This window comes from Struthio camelus, chromosome 1 (genome assembly GCF_040807025.1).
Source record: "Struthio camelus isolate bStrCam1 chromosome 1, bStrCam1.hap1, whole genome shotgun sequence".
In the NCBI taxonomy this organism is placed as follows: domain Eukaryota; kingdom Metazoa; phylum Chordata; class Aves; order Struthioniformes; family Struthionidae; genus Struthio; species Struthio camelus.
This window is the reverse complement of record NC_090942.1, coordinates 30877836-30885449: the sequence shown is the minus strand read 5'-3', so window position 1 is coordinate 30885449 and position 7614 is coordinate 30877836. Positions and strand designations below refer to the sequence as shown.

At 42.9% G+C, this 7614-nt stretch overlaps 1 long non-coding RNA gene across 1 annotated transcript; it reads right to left on the bottom strand.

Moving 5' to 3' along the window:
- Positions 1 to 3477: 3477 nt before the first annotated feature.
- On the bottom strand, positions 3478 to 7369 carry LOC104153567 (uncharacterized). The gene is made up of 2 exons (XR_011139280.1): positions 7209 to 7369; positions 3478 to 6211 (listed from the first exon to the last, which is right to left on the bottom strand). It is a non-coding gene; the product is annotated as an uncharacterized lncRNA (long non-coding RNA).
- Positions 7370 to 7614: the final 245 nt, after the last annotated feature.

Sequence of the window (7614 nt, the reverse complement as noted above, 5' to 3'; positions counted from 1 at the left end):
CTCACTTCTCAGACAGGATTTCAGATTATCCAGCATCCCCTGCATCAGGACAGCTTGCTTCTGTAACCCTGGCACGGGAAGTGGTCCTAACTAATGGTGTTCAAAAGACACAGTTTGGCTGCTCTTTTGAAAAAAGAGAGCTTGATTTGATTTTAAGCCAATTTTTCTAGCTGACTTCACTGGGTTTTTCACTGAGACACAGTCATTACCAGATAGCACTAACTTGATTTTGAAAAGCACTTTTTCCTTTTTTTAATGTTACAGTTTTTGGAATTTATGTTTTCTCTCTGCAAATACAATAGGAAGAAAAACATTACTGTGTAACATTTACTGCTGAATACTGGTTTCCTATTGGCAACTGCTCTGAATATATGATCAACTTCTTTAACTCCTATGAGAAAACAAAAAGTGATTTGTGTAAGTCCCATTCAGATAGTTCTTTTCATGAAAAAGATTTTTGGTAGACACAATTGTCCATCTATAGACTATAAACTGTCTCAGAATACCAGATAGACTTTTGGAAGCTGACCACAAAAGGCCTTTCTTAAAAGATCAAACATTAAATTGGCATAATTGTTCCCTGCTATTCATGCAGACACTGAAATAAGTACCTGCTTTCGAAGAAAAATGACTCAAAATGGCTTCTGCTGATCCTCCAGACCTTTTGAATAGATTCTAGAAGTACTAGATTCTGGTTTCACAGGTAATTCATGGAATAGAAAGTAAACATATTTGGATAAAAGTGACAACTTTTCTTCACTTTAGTTTGTGCCAGGATTAAAACTGGTCATATTTTATGACTGCTTCTTTTCTGAGAGGATAGGGTGGAGAGATGCTCTTAGTAGTATTATTTATTCTTTATATCATGGCCATGTGTGCAAAGTGCTGTGCAAACAGAACAGAAGAAAAAGACAGAGCGTCCAGTAAGTTTTACACAACCATATTGCTCTGCAGAATTTTGACTCCATTCGGAAAGAAAAGGTAATTCTCAAGCTCTTGCACCTGCAAAATGCAGGACAAGAATATAAAGATGTGTACGCTCATTTTAGTGCCTTGAGTAAATGGCAGCTGGGAAAGCAGCTCATAACGTTTCCAATTAAAATGTCCAAGACAAAGACTAGTGAGGAGGAATGCAGACAACACAGTAAGCCTGAAGTAGAGCAAACTTTACCCCAACCCTGCCTCCCTAATATCGCAACTCATGGTACTGTTAGGGGCCACTTCACTTACAGGCCTTCACTTGCACTGTTTGCTTTGCTTTGCACTCTAAAGGGCAGCCTTTGTGTGTTCTTCCTTCCCCCCGCCCCCCATGAAAATCTAGGTGAATGATGAAAACAAATGAATGATCCAGAAACAAAAGGACATGCTAACTGCCAGTTGTGCCTGCGCCTTAATTTGATAGAGCCTCCCACGTATTTTCAAGTTTCATTAAGGAGAAACTGAGCTGAGGAGACCAGCAGAACATCTGGTAATGTTTTGAATATCTATGTAATTTTATTGGTCTTTCATTTTTTTAGTCTAAAATAGGTTTAGCTTTGTATGTAAATTAAATTTAGGAGGTCTATCACTGCTTGTTTTCCTAATTTGCCTTTTGGAAAAGCACTACACATTAGTGTGCTTTCTGAATATTGGAAATGTAATATTTAGCTGCAATTGCCTATTCACATGAACTGAAAATCTTCATAATTTTAAGACCATTTACACTCTTCAATAATTTACCAGTGCATTTGTTGTCAGTCAGTATTTAGCACATTAAAAATTTGTCCCTTAAAAGTTCTGAAGATTGATTGCACTGGGAATTAAGTGCTTTCAGTGCTGTGTATCTTTAGTCACCTAAACTCTGCGTCTACATGTGTTGCTGGATTGGGTTCTCAATTAGCGGTCTTATTTTTCTAGTTTGGTGAACAACTTCACTTTCTGTTAACTTCAGATCATTTACTAACAACTGGTTCATGTGAAAATTGGGAGGACAACTAGATCCAATCTCTCCTTTCTACCACTCCTTACAATCCCCTGTCATTACAACAGCTTAGATCTGCCAAGCCTTTCATCAGATATGAAATGAACGGAAAGGTTACTTTTGTAGTATAACAGTTAGAGCCTGTACCATGGTAACAGACCTATTACGGTTCTTCCATTTAGTCATGTTTTATCTTATTATAAACAGTGAACTCAACTCCCTACTCCCTTCCTCACAAAGCCTATGTAAACAGCTTTTTGCAAAAAACAGGAATCAAGGCTTCAGACAGCATCTGGTGGGTACACAGAGCCCTGGGCTTGTCCATGGGTATCTCCTGGGGTGGGGGCATGTAGCTTGAGAGCTGTAACCACAAGAGACTCCAGAAATCTCTGTGAGCATCCTGGAGATACCACATGCTACCACCTTAGGGCTTTCAGATGCAAGATGCTGCAGAACTGCTGAGTCTCACTGGAGTATTAAAGTGGCATCACCAGCAGCAGCATTTATCAGAGTGGGAGAAAGGGTTCACAGCAGTGATTTATCAATTTTAAAACATCAAGAGAGGCAAGCGTCTTAGCAGCTAAGTGAAGGGTTTGCATGCCATTCCCAGGCAGTGTTGCTCGTGGCAGAATGGCAAAGACTGGCTGTTTTGTAGTGCTTGAAGTTGCGCAATGAGCAGTAAAAGACTTCTGTCCTGTCCATTCCCAAATGGACTGTATGTTGATTGTTGTTTGTAGGATGGCTGATTTTGAGCTACACTGTTGTTAAAGCAGATGGAAATCATAAGAGCAAAAAGACTAACTCCTGACTTAAAACTTTCTTACATTAATTAGAGGGTAGATTGTGTTTGTTAAGGCTGGTTTTGCTTTCTGCTCTGAAGACAGCCACTAATGATACTAGTTTAGTGCACAAAGTCAATGACTTTGTGCACTGAGCTGAGTCCCAAAAGAAACCAGAACTCCGTTTCCATAAAATAGAAAGATAAAACAAGCTCTTTTGAAGTCTAAAAAAACTATCATTCAAGTATCATTCAAGTAACTGCATATATATACACATATATAATATATTTTTAAATGAAAATGGTCCTTTATCTCCTTAGGTCTCCAACCAGAAAATTGCCATGAATGACTTTTGTGCTACAAAGGCAACTACATAATCATAACGTTGAAAATTCACAGTCTAAAGGAAAAAGGAAATACCTTGAGTTTCCCTTGTACCAGAAGAACGGGCTTTGCAATTGAACGCTAGTCAATTTAAAAGGAAGAGGACCAGCTCCTTTAAAGTGCTCTAGAGTAACTGATATGGAAATGAGACAATTTTTATATATAAAAGTAATAGGACAAAGAGAAATACATTCTCAGTACAAAAGGTCAACTGAAGATATATCTTATACCACATTAGTTTGTAAAGTCACCTACTATAAGCTAAAGAACAAAATAATATTTAATATAAAGAATTCAGCAGTTTCAGCCATTTCTCTCATCCCTATTTTCATAAGAACTACTTCATTAAACTGATGACAAAACACATGGAAATTTATTAAAACAGAAGAAAAACAGGGATATCTAATGTTACACTTCTTTTTAGTTATCAAAAAATGTAAGCCTTTAACAATACAATCACTTCTGTCAGAACCCAGGAAACACACCGTTATGGGGTGCAAACACCTTTCAATAAGATATATACAGCTTCAGGCAAGGAACACAGCTGACATCCCTATAGCTTGACACTAATTAGGGTGATAAGGTTTTGTTCTCCTGCTTTATAGGGTGAAGCCATTGCACAATTCTGTGCAACTATTACCAGGGATCTTTTCCAAAGTGAAGATAAAGATGTTTGAGAAGAGCTGAGAAGGTCAGGTGATGGAAAGCCATACTCGATATGTACTTCTCTTCATTCAATGCTTGCATCCATCCCGTAGAATAATCACATCTAGATTCACCTATAGCTGCTGGGCAACCTTTGAAGGTGAGACATTCTCCTACCCTTTGAAGCTCCTTTTAGGGCTGTAAATTTCTGTCACTATAACAACTGTCCTGTTCTGGCTTGGGGAAGCCACAAAAAGGTTCCAGACAGCTACCTGGCAAGGCTAACATGGGACCTCTATACTTCCTACAGCTCGAGAAGCAGGAACAGAGAAGCACAACCTACATTCTTATGGAAATGGGTTGAGCCCTGCACTTTCAACCGCACAACATTTTGGAAGCTCTCCATTTACCTTCCTCCATCAGCCATGGTAATTTAGAGAAATTGCAGAGCTGAAACAACCATGGCTTCTGTCTCCCCAGAAGATGGAGGGAGAAGCCAAAACAGCTACAAATGACAGACAGAAATCTTAGAATTTGAGGAAGTCCAAATACAATCTCCTCCCCCCCCCCCAATTACTTATTTAAGACCTACTGGACAAGAGTTTCAGCCATTGCTTTGCGCTCTAATGACCGAGACGCTTAGGGAAAAGGGTGGGGGGAAATAGTATCAAAATACATTATTTGGCATCATATCTAACCTTCTTCCCCAGCTCTGAAACTTATAAAAGTGAAGATTTCTAGCATGAGTGTGCAGTGCCCACAGCACAAGATCAGAAGGAAATTCTGTGGACTGTGGAGAGCTTACTTTCCTAGGCTCCTTATTCTGCTGCTGCTACTTACTTGCTTTTACAGACTGTGATCCTTTTATCAAACTGACAGCTAGAACACCCCAAGAAGTCAGAAGGATTTGTGGTAGACAGACACTCTTGGCTGTGCCATTTCCCCTTTGGTGCTAAAAGAAGCAGGTCCTGGACATGCTACTAAGTAGGCAGATCCTTTCAACCACATAGCATAAAATCAAAATCAGCTCATGCCAGACAATCTGACTGAGCATGAATATAACAAGGCTATTAAGAGCCTCCCATTTTGCATCATGATTTTTTACTTTGTCTTTGGTCCTAATCTTCCATGGAACTCAGACATATCAATTAGATAAGAAGCCTAAATGTAGTTAACAACTTAAGTTTGTCATGAGGAAGACATTCAAGTACCAGGGACCTCTTCACTAAAATCAGGATTTTACCCAAACAAGTTGTTTTATTTATTTACCATATTGAACATGTGCATAACTGCCTTGTTATAATTCTAATAACCCCCTACTGCAGAAATAACACACATAATACCTTAGTAAAATAGCTAAGTCTTCAGTTTTGAGAAAAAAACCCAAAAAACACCAAATGAACTAACCCTTAGACCTCGTGTGCTTAAATGAAAGTTGAATACAGAAAATAAACAAAAGAGATAAAATGCCTTCCTCTTTTGATTTATGTAGTTTTACATATACTCTCCTATGCAATACATGTTAAAGGAAAATCACGGTCCCATTCTTAAGTGCAACTATTTTGTAACAAGAACAGAGGCTACAGAAGAGGCACATTCTAAAATAAAAATACCAAAGTAAAAAGCTTTCCATGTTTTCTTAGTTCTCCCAAGTCTCATCCCTGTAACACCAAGAGTGAGCTGTTAGCGGTTTGTTCTAACTGTCATTACAAAGAATGTGAGCACACACAAACAGGTCTGAGCAGCATGCTCTTTACTTATCTAATTGTAAGTACTTCAGTACTCCAAAGCCTTGTCATCCTGATTGGAAGATTAATAGTTGCTTCCTCCTGACTGACCCTGAAACCAAAATTGTGGAACTTGTTGCACGGGCTCCCTCACACATTCCATTTATAAACATTTGCTGTGAACCAGTCTATGATTTTCCTTCCCCTTTCAAAAAGTTCTTACTTACAATTAATCACAGGCAATATGAAATCATCCTACTGTCATGAGGACGGATCCTACAAATCCCTTTTACTGGGCAAACAGCCTTTATTCTGTTGTATTGCACAGTAAGAGGGCTTTGCAGAATTATCTACTCCACATTTTTGAAAGTTATCCAAAACCAAAGCTCAGTTTTAAACCCCATATCTCAACCCTAGCAGAGTTTTGAGTTACACTTAATTTGCGCATCTTCTAGAAATCATTGCTGTCCATTTCTTTTCCTTGCATACAAGCCAAGACAGGCACAGAATCCAACAATGCTGACAGCGAGGCCCAGCAGGAAGGCAATTGTATCTCCAGCGTCCATGGCTTCAACCGCTGGCAGAACAAGCAGCAACAAAATGAGGACCATGAAAAGTTTTGAGGTGTCCCCCGTAGAAGGCATGCTGCTGACCAGTTGAGCGCACGAGGGAAGTGAAACGAGGAAAGCTGCGGAAAACAGGTCCTACGGTGATATCTGCAAGGAAAACAGAAGGAACATGACGGTTCCCTCCCTCCCCCTTTGAACGGTCTTTCCAAAAGCCAACCAACGTGACTGAGATATTGCAAATATCTGTGTGGGAGTTGGGAAATTTAAGTTTTATCTTCATAGATAACTAAGAAAGTAAATGACTTACTATCATGAGATAATTGCTGTGGATTTGCTATCTTGCTATATAACTCTGTGGAAAAAAGTCTCTTGAAGTCTTATCACAAGATAAAGACAGAATATGCTCGCCTGCCTGCAATCATCAGGGCCTCATGCTATGCCAAAAGAACATTTCTCACTAGGCTTTTACAAGTGGATAGCTAGCGCATAAAGCTCATCCCACACCTTTCGGTGAGGAACAGCCTTGGGATCTGCGTACAGGGGAGGATTATTCCACACTAGAGAGTACGTGAATTTAACTGTCAGTCTCTCCTCAGGGTAAGTCCCCATGCGAATATGCCTACTCGCGGGCAAACGCCTTTTCTGTTTTCTCCAACTTCAAAAGCATCCTACTTAGATAACCACAACGGGACGAAAGGAAGGAGAATTTAAGTGGGTATCACACAAGCATCTTCGGTGAAGCGCGCTACAGTAAACAGAAGGAAACGAAAACCCACCGCTATTCTTGGACTAGGCGTTCCATACAGTAACATTCAGTATAACTAGCACCAAGTACTTTATGCTGCTGGAATAGCTCGTCTTGTGGTAAAAACAAACGAACAAACAAAAACCACACACACAAAAAGCGCAAAGATTCCCCCCACCCCGGCTTGCCCCAGCTCCTGGTGCGACCCGGGGCAAATCCGCGGCCCTCTCCCTCCCTCCGCTTCCCCCGAGGGCGCCCGGCCGCCGCAGGCCCGGCGCAGCGCGGGACGGCACCGCCCGCCGCTGCCCCCGCCGCCGCCGCCCCGGCGGGGGGCGGCCCTTCCCCGAGGGAGCCCCGCGCGGGCCCAGGCCGCGCACACCGCCATCTCCCCTCAGTCACCTCCTGCCGAGACGGCGAGAACGGCTCGCTGAGGCCGGGCGCCTGGCAGCCCCGCGCGCCCGGGCACGGCACGGCACGGCGCAATCAGCTCGGCGGGGGGCAGGCCCGCGCCGCCGCCGCGCCCCGCGCCCGCAGCCCGCCGGCGGCCATGACAGGAAGAGGCGGCGGCGCAGGCGGCGGCTGGCGTGACCCGACCGGGCCGGGCCGGGCCGCCCCCCGCTCCCGGCACGCAGCGCCCGGCCTCAGGCAGCTTCGGGGGCGCCCGGCGCGGTCGCGGCCCCCTGAAACCCGGGTGCGCGGGGGCGCCGCGGGGAGGAGCCGGAGCTGCGCCACCGGCTGTATCTTTGAACTAAAGCCGGCTGGCAGTATGAGTATTTAAGGCTGGCGGCTTGCGTGAACTCCCCGT